Below are 16,330 nucleotides of genomic sequence, written 5' to 3' on the forward strand. Positions count from 1 at the left end.
ACCATTATCAATATGCTATGAAAGAGTCTATTCATATATCTCCCAAACTCAAGGAAAAAACAAAACAAAATAAAACAATGGAAGCCATAAAAGGATATCACATGGCATCCTAACAATATGAGAACTTAGAAGCATGGGTTCCTTAAGAATTAATCATGTCAGACTAACATAATTTCCTTTCTTGAAAGGGTTATTAGATTCTTCATTTCATGGTAATGGAATGATGAATGGTATATATAAATAGGCTTTAGAATGTTAATGATGATTACTTAGATAAAAAAGTAGTATAAAAACACTATTATTTATATATATATATATATATGTAGTATAAAAGAGCATTGCACACACACACACACACACACACACACACACACACACATATATATATATATATATATATATATATACATATACATATATATGAATAAATGAATGATTTGGGAAAAAATAATATTAAGTACCTATACTGTGCCATGTACTGTGCTTAAGAGTAGGAATAGAAATAGAAGAGCAAAGATGGTCTGAGAAGTTACAAAGATGGTGGCTGAGGTCATAATGAAAAACAATGATATATTCCTTTAAGGAATAATGACAGAGTTGATGTGATCTTGTTCCAGTACTAGGAGGGTCTGGTGAAGTAGTCAAGATGAACAGAGTGGAGAGTGAAGTGAAACATGCCTGTGACTTGTTTGAAATAGTGTGCTAGTTGAAGAACATTTTGAAACAAGACAGAAGTTTTGTTGATCAATGGATTGAAACCTGTGGGATGTAGCTTTTGTTCTGGAAACAAAGTGGATGGAGAGGTTCTTTAGAAGATGGCTAGAAATATAGAGAGTCAGTTGAACCACAGCTGGAGTCTGGGTCAAATTGTGGACCAAGTAAGGGAATTTCCAAATAGGACAGCAGAAAAGTAGAATAGGAAGTGATGTGTTTATGCAATAAAGGGAAACACAAGACAGATGACTAGCCAAAAGCTACACTTTGAGACACAATATATTAATTGGACCAAAAGAATATTGTCATTTATGTAGAGAATTCCTTATGAGGAATTGTGGGGCATTTTCTGTTCCAATGAAGATTAGTGTCCAAAGTTGTGTAGCTCATAAATATCAAAGGCAAAATTGAACCCATGTTTTCCTGTCTCAAAGATCAGCTAATTTTCTACTACACCAACTTTCCTGGCAAGTAGTAAACACTTAACAAATTATTGATGATTCTTTACATATTTCTATATATCTCAATCTCTCTCTCTCTCTCATATGCATTCACATACATCTACATCAGCATATATATGTATATACATTTGTATATTGCTAAAGTAAAACAGGAAATGAAAGTACAAACAGAATGAAAGTAATCATAATACATAAAAATCTTGCTTCATGTAAATTATCATTATGCAAATTTCATTTTATATAAATAAGCTTGAAAGAAATCTACATTCAAAAAAAAAAAAGTAACCCCCAAGACACCTATGTTAACTTCATTATTCAGTATTATGCTCACTCATTCTTCTTCTGTCTCTTGACTAGGCACTCCGTAATTCTCTCCCCTGGCCTTTAAAAAATCTATGGATCAGGGGCTTGACTTGAGATCTCCCATACTCATAGAAGTGAACTGTCCATCTGCCAGCATGTGGTATGTATCCTGTTCACACCTCTCTGAATTCCCTCCTGTCTAAGTTTGGCCCCCATATCTATTCCTACCATCTCAGTTTTCTTCCCCTTTTGAACCATATACTGGCCTCCTCTCTCCACTAGACTGTGATCCTATTTTTCACTTTCACCATCCTTCTTTCCCCCATGACTGAAGGCAAATTAACAGTATGTAAAAATGGTTTTATATAGAGGTCTATGAACAGTCCACTTGTTAAAGCAAGAAATGCTTGTAGCTAAGATTCACTAGATTGACAATAAAAGCACCTTACCTACTTCTAAGGCACTTGTATTATGGAAGTGTTATCAAAATATGTAAGATAAATTCACAATAATATAAGTTAAAAAAAAAACAAAAACCTCCTTTGTTGAATAAGCCACATGATGTTGGAATCACAGGTCTAGATAAAGAATGCTAAATCATAGACCTACATTATTTATCCCTTTTCTACATGAACAATGAATAGATAATACCACTGAAAGGAAAATCAGCAGTTACTAGCCACAAAATGACCATTTTTTTGACTTCTGCCAACACTCTCATTCAAAAAGAGAAAAGAAAGATTAAGTATCACAAGCAAAATGAAAGCTACTTCACAGCAAGTAGGGAGCATCTTTTACAATCAGTTTGATTTTGTCTTAGGAGAGCTGTGATGATAGGAGGAGCCTATCTTTCTGTCATATGATCCCATATTTAAAATGAAAAGAAAGACATCAGCATGACCATTGAGTGGTTTACCACTAAGTCCCTTAATGTAATTTGTGGACTTTCTTTTGTTTTGCTTTATTTTGTGCCCTGCTTCTTTTGCTCCATTCCCATGGTCTGGAGCACTGCTTCCTTCTCTAAGTTTGAAATGAATTTTTAAAAATAAGCACTTGTACTTTGAACCATAAAACAAAATCCCAAACTGAAATCAAACAAAGGAGGTAAATTACTTTTAGTGCTCAGCAAAGAAACTTTTACTAGGTTATTTCCTGTTGTTTTGAAACTTGGAAAATCAATATAGAAACATATCATATTCTGAAGGCAGGTCATCTGTGCACTAGGTATTTTTAACAGGGGCCTTTGAAGGGGATACTTATGCCCCCTTGACATGAATCTACAGTTCTTTGCACTAAGTGTCCCCATGAAACTACATTTTTGCTCCGGCTATCCATCTCAATGGTTATTACTTTTTACCGTTTCAGGCTCCCATCTTCTATTATAGATTCACTGATAGATCAATATGACAGTAGAAAGATAAAAGTCAGTTAGCTGTACATGTCTATTACAGGCCTAGAAATTCCAAAAACATTTCTCCAGGCAGGGTAGAAACCAACCACAGAACAGAGCTGTGATATGTCCAAATGGGTTGGGTGTTATTATTTTTTTTTCTTTTGTTTTGTACAAATTCACATTTCTGAACATCTTTCTTAATTTTTGAGGTCCTTCTGGGCTGCCAGAGAGAAAGGAGTGAGTGGTTCCCTAGGGGGAAAATGATTTTAAAATACAATCTTCGCTTTTGAAAAAGAGAGAACAAAACACATTTGTTGCTACACAGAAGCAGTTAAAAAAAAAAGAATGCTGACATGTTCTGTTTCCAAACCATAGGCAAGCTGACGATAAAACCAAGTGATGATTCAAAGTCAGGATGGGAAAAAAGACCTTTTCAATAGTGTCGTGGGTGATGAGAATGAAGAATTTGGCTTTGGGTTCACTAGAGATCTTAGAATCCCTCAGGACAGAATAACTCTAGATAATAATCAGCAACCATTTGGAGGAAAGGTAAAAACCTGACAACATATTTAAGGCATTGTCCACTAGACAGTATCTAATAACTACTTGCATTCCTAGGGGGAGAACTCTGGGAATGCCTCAGAAAAGGAAGAAATGGTCAAAGCAAGAGATGCCACAATTTAAAGGGAGCTTTAAACCAGGACAAATTAAGACTCTTTGGCAGAGCCTGATTATAGAAAACCTACTGTCTTATTAAGGTTGAAAACTTCATCAAAAGACCTTTGAGATACTCCCCTTCTAACTCTCCTTCTAACACGCAGTTTTATGAGGGCTCAAAAAAGTGTATGCTCAGAGAAGGAAGCTTAGTAAATATGATCTCATTCTTGCTTACATATGATCAGACAAATTTAGCTTGAGACCCATCACCAGAGCTATTAAATCTGGTAAGGCTGTGAGCTTTCCCACATCCTATTGTAAGTCATATGTTACAATTGGTTTTCCATTTGGAGGAACCTTTTTTTAAAATGGTGGCCATTGTTCTTTGCTTTTCATTGAAGCATTTTAGGAACAAGTAGAACATGAGTGATGGGATAGGTCAAACAGAGTACAGAAAGGGAGGTACAGAGCAGAATTTAAACATGGAAAAGTATGTATGCAAACTTCCCACCCTCTACAGACTCTCTGGAACAGAAAATCAAAAACATCCAGTTAATATCTCACATTGTATATTTGTGACATTTCCTCCATCATTCTGTGTGCATGACTAGATCTACCTACAGGTATCTGGCTTATTTTTTGGAAAATAGGTATTAGGGTTACACACATGTTTTCCTGATTGTCGGCTTTTTCTTTCAGTATGCAGAACACCAAACTTTTATCTATCTCTTTATATAAGTGTGCACATGTATAGATATTTGTAGGTAGATATGTATTTATGTATGTACATTTATAAATAGATCCAATGAGATAAAATGAAGAAAAATAATGCTTGAGCATTTTGTACTTCACTTAAAATTCTCCCTCTCCTACCCTAGATCTCTAAAATATTCATGTGTTTTTGCAATTTATTATTTTTCTTTTTAGCTTTCATTTTAATCATATACATGTATAACGCATATGTGGTCTCTACCTCCCAAATGAACAATCTTCCTCCATAAATGCAAATTAGTAGCTTTTCTGTAACGTATACTCTTAAAATTTTACCTGTTACCAGGGTCATTGAGAGTCAAATGGTCTACCTATCTCTGGTCATGTAACCAACATATGTCAGAGGACAAATTTAAACTCACATCTTCATGAATCTAACATTGGCCCTCTGTCCATTACCATATGGCTTCAGAGATATAGACATGTAAAGAATTTACATGTATATCCATATTATTTGCATGTATGTATATTCATATGCTCTGTGTATTTATGCAAGTGTATGTTTAGAAAGAGAGACAATAAATATGCTGTGGTGGATAAAGTTATTCTTGGAGTCAAGAATACCTGAGTAGAAATCTCACCTCTTACTCATGCTGGCTGTGTAAGCTCAGCAAGTTACTTGAAGGGTCCTAAAAGCAGCCATTCCCTAAGAAAAATTATGGAGAACATGATGATGGGTATAGATAAAGGGAATTTCTTCACTTGGATGTTTTCTATACCAGGACTTCTTTTTTTTTTTTTTTTTTTTTTTTTTTTCCTGAGGCTGGGGTTAAGTGACTTGCCCAGGGTCACACAGCTAGGAAGTGTTAAGTGTCTGAGACCAGATTTGAACTTGGGTCCTCCTGAATTCAGGGCTCTATCCACTGCGCCACCTAGCTGCCCCCTATACCAGGACTTCTTAAACTTTTTCCACTAGCAACCCTTTGAACTTGAGAAATTTGTACATAACTCCAGGTATAAATATATGTGAAATAGATATACAAACCTAACATTTACTGATAAGAAATCATAATTTCATGAGCCCAATATACATTTGTGTGACTCCATATAGGACCATAACTTACAGTTTCAGAAGATTTGCTCCCCAACAATGGAATTACATGATGAGGTCCATGTTTGTTTATGTGTGTATATATATATGTGTATATGTACACAAACACATATACATGCATATTATGTATATGTATTTATTTGTATTTTATTATATATTATACATAATCATTATATGCATATTGTACATATTATATGTGTATATTATGTCAGTTGGACACACTTAAACAAAATAGTGATATCATTTTGGTTTTCTTCAAGAATGAATGACAGCACCATATTAAGAATAAATAACATAAGCAAATTGTATATATGTATTATGCATTGCATATATAGCTAGATAGATATTACATTTCTATATATAGACATTATATATAGATATATAATATTTTAATATTTTTCTTAATAGTCATTCAAGAACAAAGGGCAAGAGTCGTATTATGAATACATAACATAAGAATATTGTACATATGCATTATATATATAATGTACATATATATATATATAATATACACATATACTTCCATGTATCCACACATTATATAGTTGCTTAAGAAAATAGGTATCAAGAGAACCTTGTATATAGTAACAACAGGATTAGGTGATGATCAGCTGTGAAGGAGTTGACTCTTCTTAATAATGTGGTGATTCAAGGCAAATATAACAAATTTAGTATACAAAAAGCCATCTGCATGTAGAGAGGGAACTATGGAGACTAAATATGGATTGAAACATAGTATTTTCACTTTTTGTTTGTTTGTTTTCCTTTCTTGTGTTTTTTTCCTCTTTTGGTCTGCATTTTCTTGCACAACATAACAAATATGGAAATATGTTTTAAAGAATAGCACGTATTTAACTTATGTCAGATTTTTGGCTTGAGGAAGGGAGAGAGGAAAATTTGGAACACAAAATCTTAGAAAAACAATTGTTGAAAACTATTTTTACATGTATTTGGAAAATAAAATGCAATTGAAAAAAATTTAAAAGCAAAATGAGTATCTTAATGTTGTTATTAATATTAATAATGTTAGTATAATATTTTTATGTTTAAGATATTTTGCATATGATTTCTCATTTGATCCTTACAACAACCAGTAAAGTAGGCTAATATGACCATTTTACAAATGAGGGAACACATTGGTAAAGTGACTTGCCCACAGCCACACAACTATTATATGCCTGAGGCAGAATTCCAACTCAAGTCTTTCCTACTGATAATTCAGCATCTTTTGTAGTATGCCATCTAACTGCCTATATTATCAATTCCCATTTTGATGTCATTGCTTCATTAGAGATTTAGAACTTGGACAAAAACTAGAACAACCTCATCATCTCATTAAGGAAACTGAGGCCAGATGAGAATGAATAAATTGCACAAGATCAGATCACTAGACAAAGATTTAAGGCAGCTTCTAAAACTCTTCAGTTTCCTTTCCACTATACCACTCTATTCTTTTACAAGCTCTTTTCTCCCATGAACTCTGTAATGTAGTTTCTGCAAGTGATATTACCCCCTTTGCTTCCCCATTTTTCAGAGGAGGACTTTGATTAATTTCACAGTTAGGAAGTGGCTGATCTGGGACTACAACCCATCATTCCTTCTCACCATTTTTCTTTGTTTGAAAACCCTTGTAATAGATTCTATAAGGTGTATCAGAAAGCATGATTACTATCAAGGAAGATAAGAAATGGAAAGGCACAGGGTCCTCCATATGTTAAAGAGGATAATATTTCTGGAACATCCCTACTTGAGTTCTTGTGAGTTCTGAATCAAATATGGTACTTTACAAAACTTAAAGTGTTATATACATTTTAGTCATTTTTTAAAAAACATAATGATTTTTTCCCTTATTACATATCAAGATGATTTTTAACATTCATTTTTACAAGATTTTGAGTTTCATTTTTTTCTTTCCCTCACTCACCTCTCCTTTTCAAAAAAAAATGGTATGTATTTTGATATGGGTTATACATCTTATATTAGTTGTTTTCCTTGATGTGATGGTGATTCAAGGACTACATGTTAGCCTTTCCATTTGTCAGAAGATGTGCTTACATTTTCATATTTTAAATCTTGTGGCTCTAGGAATAATCTGGGTTTCATTATGTCCATATTCTACCTCCCACATATTTCTTTCTTCTTTTTTTTCCATTATAAAACATTTTGAAGATTATCCAGAGACGTTTTGGTGGCCTCCCAAACAATTGATGACATGAGGTCATCAGCATTTAAACTTGTTGGCTGAAAGATCTGAATTTGGCATTATTATTTTGTGTTATAGGGAAGGACAGAAAATTAGAACTCCCCTTGATAAGGATGGAAGAACTCTTAGTGACCTTTACAGCATATGTATATCAAGTCAAGTCAACAAATATTTATTAATATTTGTGCCAATATATGCCAAACTTTGCTAAGTTCTAAAATATAGATATAAACAAATAGAATAGTCCCTGTCCTTAAGGAGCTTGAATAGCTGGTATGGGAAGGATGATAGAGGAAGACATGTAGAGATCAGTAAGCAGTCTAGTCTGCCTTCCAGTTCTGTGATGTTGAATTATGGGGCAAAGGAAATGGAGAAAAAAGGCATATATATATATATGTGTGTGTGTGTGTGTGTGTGTGTGTGTGTGTGTGTGTGTGTATAACTCTTACCATGTGCTAAACTATGTTCTAAACACTTTTTACAATATTATCTCATTCAATCCTACAACTCTGCAAGTTAATGATTATTATCCCCATTTTACAATAGAAAAAATGAGAGAGAAAGAGAAGTGAAATGATTTGGCCAGTGTCATACAGTTAATGTCTGAGGTTACGATTTGACTTAAAAAAAAGTCTGCCCCTAGCTCTCTCTCTACTATGACACCAACTTATTTTTGGAGGAAGATAGGTGCTGCAGTGATTAGAACAATGGTTTTAGAATTAAGAAGATATGAGTTCAATCCTATTTCTAATCCTTTCTGGTTACATCTTGGGAGAGTGCTGAAACTAGTGAATTCTGCTTCTCCACAAATTATTAATCTTTCATGTGAGCATTTATACATCAGAAATGAGCAAATAATATACATTAGGAGTTGATTATTATTCATTTTTAAATCTTCTAGATTTAATGTCATGGAATAAATATTAACAAATCAAGTTATAAATAAAATAATGAACACAAAATAAAATATTAACTTGAAAGTATGGCATGTGTATATTTGTTTTTCTTTTTGAAGAACCAGTTGTTAAACTCTTCACAGTGCATTCCCATATGGGACCCTAGGCAAGTTATTTAATTCTTCCAACTTTTTTTAATCATCTCTTAAATGAGAAGGTTAGACTACATGCCTTATAAAGTCTTATTTACATTCAGGAATTTTAATCAAATGATCACCTCCAGATAAACTCTCACAATAAAGCTATATAAAGATCATTTTAAGTACATCTCAATCCAACTGACCCAGCAAAAGGAAGACTAGAATCTGGATAGTCACAGGCTTTGCTGCTAAATTCCACCAATGCCTGCCTAAATGTGTGCCTATTCACATGACTTTGTGGTGGAATTAGAGGTTGCTAAAATATTAAAATGGAAGCTGGTGAAAGGTTATTGATTGATCACCTCTAAAAGACATTTCTTAATTTTAAATTCTAAGTAAAATTAGTACAGTCCTTTGTACTCTTGCTAACCATCATGATGTCTCAGTTCCTTCCAATGTGGTAGCTATTTTCACTGGAGACTGAACATGAACACATATTCAAGGGCCTGGTCAAAGCTTATGGAGGTCATGGAAACACCAAACAGATGAATCAAATGGAGAAGACGCTAAATATTGCTGCAATTATTCACAATTTCATGCCCAGCTTACCTGGAAGGCAGGCTTGGCTCTAACTAGAGCCATCAGCGGCTGTCTAGAATTTAATATTCTCCTGACAACAGCTCTTCTACTTAAAAAAAAAAAAAGAGGGGGGTGGAATGGGAAGGAAAGATGTGGCACAGGAAAAGTTTCATTGTTTGAAAATCTCATCAGGGCCATAATGAGAATTCAGGGAGGGAAAAAAAAAAAGAATAACACATTAGATCAAGTGGCAGCAAGTGCTCTGAATTATTCTGGGAAGTTTTAAAACCTGGGCTAGATGACATTATTTAAGTATTTATAAATGTCATATCATCTGTTATAGGAAAAGCTAATAGAACATTTCACAGACATTTCAGCTCCTTCCCCCCCCCACCAAAAATTGCTTCTGTAATCTATTTCTATAAAATCGGCAAAAGTGGAAGCCGACATATTATGGGTCAATACCAGTGAAAGGGCTCTGCACAGACATAAGATTCACAGTCCATTAAGTTTCAGGTCGGCCCTGATATGGATTCCTCTGATGTATTACTATTATATCCTATTTTTGTTGACTCAGTTACTAAGTCAGCAAAACCAAACATTTTGGCTTGTGGCCCAGCATCAAGCTGTCTATGGAGGATATGTTTTTGCCTCTACCTCCATGACAGTAATGAGGAGCTGCCATTAGTCTGATTTGCATAATTGTGTGCTTCCAACTTAGACTCCGTGTCAGTAGGAGACAACTTATTGTGATGAGACCCGCAGCATATTATCTGTTTTGTGCAATCAGCATTTATTTATGTAAATTCCATCATTACAAAGGGTCATTTTCCAACCTTCTCCCATGAAATCATATTCTCTGCCAATAACCAGGAAGAAAATACCATGGGAAAACAACTGGGTATATTTTGTCATTCATACAAAGCTTTTGGTCAAGAAGGTGGAAAGGATCCATTTGGTTGTTGTTTCTTTGCATAAAATCATATAGACGGGACGTCAATGATCATCTAGTCTAGACCATAGTATAATATACTTTCCAAGTAGTCATCCTTCTTTCACTTGAAGACCTCCAGTGCAAAGGAATATATATTATCCATTCCACTTCCAGTTTACACATTGCCAAGGATTTGAAGAGTTTTTCTCTTCCCAAGTTTAAATATTCCCATTTCTTTAACTGATTTTCATGTGACAGGAATGCAAGACCCTTCACCATTTTGATTGGATTTCTCTAGATTTTCTCTGCCATCCTCATGTCCATTATGGTAAATAGAAATGAATAGTACATGTCAGATGTGATCTTACCATGGGATAATAAAGAAGGTCTCTTGCCTTGTTATTCCTGGACATTATGTTTTTCTCCATGTAGACTAAAATGAAATATTTTTTTTTTCCTTTCAGTACTGATACATATGATGACCAAACAAAAATGTGATGGACTATTTATGAAGTTGTTGAACAGATTAATATTTAAGTGCACAAAGGCAAGTATGCATGCATGAGACAGGGGGAGGGAGTGCCCAACTTCTGTGATTTCCTTTAAGAATAATTTATGGTCTAAAAAATGTTGTTTTCCTTAGATGATGAGTGAGATGTTTTCTTTGATAAGAAGCGGTACTCTGTAATTTATTCATGTAAGAGATAAAACAGCAAGGATAACAAACTAGGAAGTCCCTCTTACCATTGCACCTGGATAGCAACCAGAAATAATTCAGAAAATGGGTATTCAGAAATCCATCTCCCATACCCTTCTTGAAAGAAATGTTGGCAAGGTCATAGTGTACCTCAAGTCAATCAATGGACGCAGATGAACCTCCCAAGTTTTGTAGTTCAAGAAATGGAAGTTATACCACACTTTATACACCCACTTTGATAGTCAAGCTTTCATTAAGCAAGAGAACTGTCAATATTTAAACCTACTTTAAAGGAAGGACAAGGGGAAGAAAAATAGCAGCTAAAATTTTTGGTCTAGTTGACATCTGACAAAAATGAACACTGACTCAGTGGTGAGTAATTAAAGCATTTGATCTGTATAATAAGCACTAGAGATATTATGCTTTTGATATAATTCTGGAGAAAAAATGTTTAGAAAGGGGGGAAGAGACAGAGATAGAGAGACCCAGAGACAGAGACAGAGAGAGACAGAGAGAAACAAAGGCAGAGAAGTGGAGGGAAGAAGGGAGGAAGAAAGGGAGGAAGAAGGAAAGAAACACCTATCAATTTTCAAGGAAGCCTAACAGACAGATACATTGAATTTTTAGGAAATTTTTTTCTAGTATCATAACTAAATTTTCCACTTTGCACCTTCCACCCACTATTCCTGGTTCTGCCCTCCAGGGTCAAATAGAACAAGTCTCATCCCACTTGAAGCATCCTGCCTTTGTGGCTGTCTAGAAAACTTGTATATTCCTAGTGTTGATCCCCATGGAGCAACAGCAGTATTTTAGGAACTGTGATGACAAGCTCTGGCTGGCAGATGTGTGACATCTGATTGGCACAATTCTGAACCCCCACTTATATCTGCACCAGAAAAAGAGTGCCTGGAAAGAGAATCAGGAAAGAGCAAAAGTTGGGGATTTGTGTGGAAAAGGACATCAAGAATTGGAGATCAAAAGATGTGTGTGTGTGTGTGTGTGTGTGTGTGTGTGTGTGTGTGCACGTGCACACATGCCTGTGTGTGACAGTATAATCTTGGAAAGTACCTTGTTCTTTAGGCTATTATTTGATGTGACTATTCTATGCTAAATAAAACCAGAAACGGGGAAAGAAAGTAGAAATCTTTTTGTCTCTATATGGAGAATACAGGCAAAGAAAAAGGAGGAAATGGTCACAGAAACATAGAACTATGCAAACAAAATTGTACCTCCTGTAGGGATAATGACCAATAAGTGTTTTTTTTTTAAATGATCTGGGAGAATGGAAGGAATGCCCATGGAGGAAGTGTTGGGAGCCACCAAGTTCTCCCTACCCCTCTATCTCTAGCAGAAAAGTTAAATCACACAGAGATCAAAGGCAAAAAGCAACATTTCTGAAGGGATCACAGTATGTTTATGGAAGTAAAAAGTTGAAAGGCTATGTGAAATGTTACCTGAAAACCATAGGGAGAGAGATGCCAGTGGGCCTGAGAAAGAACAGTGGAAAGAAAAAAAAAAAGAAAGAAGCATGGGAGGGGGATGAAGAAGCAGAGAGAAACAAACTAAAATAGGCAATCTGAAGAACCCAAGAACTCCGGGTGGGAGAGTTGAGCAAGATAGACTGAAAGAAATGACAGTAGCAGCCAAAAGAATAACTAAGTTTGGCCATGGGGACTGACAGAGGCATCTGGAAAAAAAATGAAAAGCAGATTCCCCCACACACATTACAAACTGTCTTTGAAAATAACTCTTAGCAGAATCAAAACCCATAAGACTTTACTTACAATTTTGTTTTTAAATTGGTTTAAGAAACAATCAAGAGACTTCTACTTTGGTAATTGAATGGATTTATAATTTCCAAAACAGTTCCTTGAAGATATTCTTATTTCATGAGGCTTTACACCTCTTAGAAGGAATGGCAGCCTCATGATGTTGGGTAACTAATAGCTAGCTCATATTCTCCAGAATCATTTTTCCATTTTTACACCTTTTTGGGGGGTAATGGTAATAGGAATACAAATGGAAATGAAGGCAATGGAATATGAACAAAATATTCAATCACATCTTTTTTACTTGACTGATAACAAAGGAGGTGTATGCTGGTTGTTTTCTAATATGAAATGCCCTCATATCAAAGATGACATAAGTAGAGGAGAAAGAGTGACAAATGACCCAATTGGCCCAGCAGGCCCCACCAAAATATTTGCAGGTTGCTTAGTAACCCAATTAAAAGTCTCTATTTAAATCCCAGATCATTAGCGATAAAAATCACTACCATTTGATGGCTGATCTTCATCTGGGTCTTAGGGGATAGCTTCCTACATCAAGAAACCACCAACATAGTTGGCAATAATTGGTTCCCTTGGTGGTAGTCCCAGCCTATAGACCAAGAATTAAACAGACCTCTGAGGCTGTACTATTCCCTCTGCATAGGAGTGAGTTCATCTAAATACAAGATGAAGGACATCTCTGGGTTAATTCAAGGCTCTTTACATTGATGTTCCCCCATTGTTTGATAAATTGAAATGTTTCTGTTTTAGGGTTAATGATTCTCATGTTTCTTTTGAAAAGGCAAATAATCTACCAGAGATATTATAGAGGGATTGTTATTCAGGCAATAAAAAAGGTCTCTTACTACTCTTCCAACTCTGACAATTTATGGGCCTCTGTTCTAAAACCAGAGTTATATTTACATTTATTTCTTCAAAATTCGAAATTCATTTTCTGTGAGAAATGTAGATGTAAGGGAGAAAACATAAGAAAAATACTGATAGCATGTCATAGAAAAGAGCTCCTAATTTAAAGGCATGAGGTTTATAATTAGTAGAAATTCTTCCATTGGCCAATGAAATGATTTTGTACCAATTAATTGTACCTCTCTAAATCTCAATTTCTCTACCTGTGAAATGAACAAATTAAACTATTAACTCCTCAGGTCTTTCTTTGTTCTGAAACTTGGGGATTCAATGAAAAACTGGCCTTAGGCACAAAGTAACATTGAAAACTGAGGTCCCAGAATATTCTTGATTGGAATATATAAATATGATAAAAGCAAAATCTTATTTTGGCTCCAATGAAGAGTTTGCTTTTCCACTTTCCTCTGTTTATGGTGAGTCCATCATTAAATTCAACAGATATTGATGTTTAAGTCATATAAACCTAGATGCACAGTAATACTATCTTGTAATTTTTTTCCTGCTCTGCAATTGGGCCTGTAAAAAGTTAATATCAATGGCAGGTTTTCTGTGAGATTGGTTCTTTTTTAGATGAACAGTCATACACAAGCTGGAAGTAACCCAAGCAAGACGAAAACGTTTGAGTAATAACCAATTTTTAAAATCTAAGAAATTGGCTATAGAAAAATTGATTAATGTAATGAAAAAAGTATAACTTGTCTATTTCACAGACTAGAGGACTGATAATGGCCTTGCAATGTATAAATATATAATCCATGGAATAATATTTTTAAATTATTAAGATTAGATTTAAAGATACTTGAAAGATTAAAAAAGATCAGAAAAGTACTTCATAGAACAAAATAATGAAAATAACAATTATGGTATGCAAATTCAGACTCTAATGGAAAGAGTCCTGAATTGCTTTCTAACTCAGTTCTCATACTTACTAGCTGTTTAATTTTGATCTAGTTAACAGATTATTTGAGACACAGTTTCCTCATCTGTAAAATGAAAGGGATAGAGGAAATAAACTCTGAGGTCATTTTTTGCATTCCAAAATTCCACCCTTGATGATAAAAACTTTTCCAAACAAATTTTCTGTGATGCATCTTCCCTCCCATGCTTTTATACCATAATCAAAAAGGTCAATCAAGTTTTATCTTTGCAAATATTCCAAAATCAAGAGGCATAAATAACAGTTAAAATATTAAAAGGCAAAATGTAAATCAGCAGCAGTCTTAGTACTTGTGAAATTTAAGCTAGGTTTGAGCAAACAATTGACAATTTTGAAGACAGTATGATTTAGTAGTAAATGTGAAAAGAATCAACTCCATGTCTGTTCTCTTGGATGTGGGGGAAAGAAGTCAGGGAAATGCTACAGATTTTCTTTTTTTTTTCCTCTTTTTTATTTTTCTCTTCTTTGCTTCTTTTTTCATCTTCTTTTGTACTTCTTTTTTTTAAGATAGTATTAACTAGAGTCATAGAAACAAAAGAACAGGATTAGGACAGAGATTCTGCACTCCTTACGGATTCTATTCTCCTTCTTTGTGTTCAAGAAGTATCATCTTCACACACCTCTCAGATTGACTAAGATGACAGGAAAAGATAATGACGAATGTTGGAGGGGATGTGGGAAAGCTGGGACACTGATACATTATTGGTGGAATTGTAAACAAATCCAGCCATTCTGGAGAGGAATTTGGAACTGTGCTCAAAAAGTTATCAAACTGTGCATACCCTTTGACCCAGCTGTGTCATTACTGGGCTTATATACTAAAGAGATCATAAAGAAGGGATAGGATCTACCTGTGCCAAAATGTTTGTGGCAGCCCTTTTTGTAGTGGCTAGAAACTGGAAACTGAGTGGATGTCCATCAATTGGAGAATGGCTGAATAAATTGTGGTATATGAATGTTATAGAATATTATTATTCTGTAAGAAATGACCAACAAGATGATTTCAGAGATACCTGAAGAGACTTACATGATTTGAAGCTAAGTGAAATAAGCAGAACCAGGAGATCAGTATACATGAAAACAACATTATATGATGATCAATTCTGACGGATGTGGCTTTCTTCAACAATGAGATGATTCAAGTAGTTCTACTTGTTCAGTGTTGAATAGAGCCATCTATACTCAGAGAGAAAACCATGGGAACTGAGTGTGCATCACAACATAGAATTTTCACTCTTTCGGTTATTGTTTGCTTCCATTTATGTTTTCCTTTTCAAGTTTTTTTTTCTAGATCTGATTTTTCTTGCACAGCGAGATAATTGTGTAAATATGTTTATATACATATATATGTGATTTAACATATACTTTTACATATTTAGCATATATTGGACTACCTGCCATCTAGAGAAGAGAGTGGGAGGAAGGAGGGGAAAAGTTGGAACAGAAAGTTTTGCAAGACTAAGTGTTGAAAAATTACCCATACATATATTTTGTAAATAAAAAGCTATAATAATAAAAAGAAGTATCATCTTCTTTATTTTTTATTTAAATTTTATTCATTTAATATTTTCACCAGTTCAATACATTGAAAACATTTTTTACATTTGTTTTTAAATTTTTTGAGTTCTAGGTTCTCTTCCTTATCCCCACCCACAATAAAGAAACCACAAGTGAAGCTATGCAAAACATTTCCATAAAAATCAAATTGTGAAAGAAAACATAGATCCCCACCCTAATGAAAATAACAACACTCAAGAAAAATTAAGTTTAATGGGGGGGGGGAGTGAGAGAGAGCGAGAGAGAGCTAGAGAGCAAGAGCAAGAGTGACTATGTACTTCAATCTGTATGGAAATTAAGATGGTAATGGAGGAACACATGATGAGTAGAGTAGATGAAAT

General features: G+C 34.5%; 1 long non-coding RNA gene and 1 pseudogene across 1 annotated transcript in view; both read left to right on the plus strand.

Moving 5' to 3' along the window:
• Positions 1–634: 634 nt before the first annotated feature.
• Positions 635–16,330, plus strand: part of LOC141540527 (uncharacterized) — a 37,300-nt gene continuing 21,604 nt past the window's right edge. Inside the window, exons 1-3 of the long non-coding RNA XR_012481571.1 lie at positions 635–878; positions 1,533–1,638; positions 10,567–10,649. This is a non-coding gene — a long non-coding RNA (uncharacterized LOC141540527). The remainder of the gene's footprint in view (positions 879–1,532; positions 1,639–10,566; positions 10,650–16,330) is intronic.
• Positions 7,623–7,739, plus strand: LOC141542087 (U6atac minor spliceosomal RNA; annotated as a pseudogene).

Source organism: Sminthopsis crassicaudata, chromosome 4 (assembly GCF_048593235.1).
Source record: "Sminthopsis crassicaudata isolate SCR6 chromosome 4, ASM4859323v1, whole genome shotgun sequence".
Taxonomy (NCBI): Eukaryota; Metazoa; Chordata; class Mammalia; order Dasyuromorphia; family Dasyuridae; genus Sminthopsis; species Sminthopsis crassicaudata.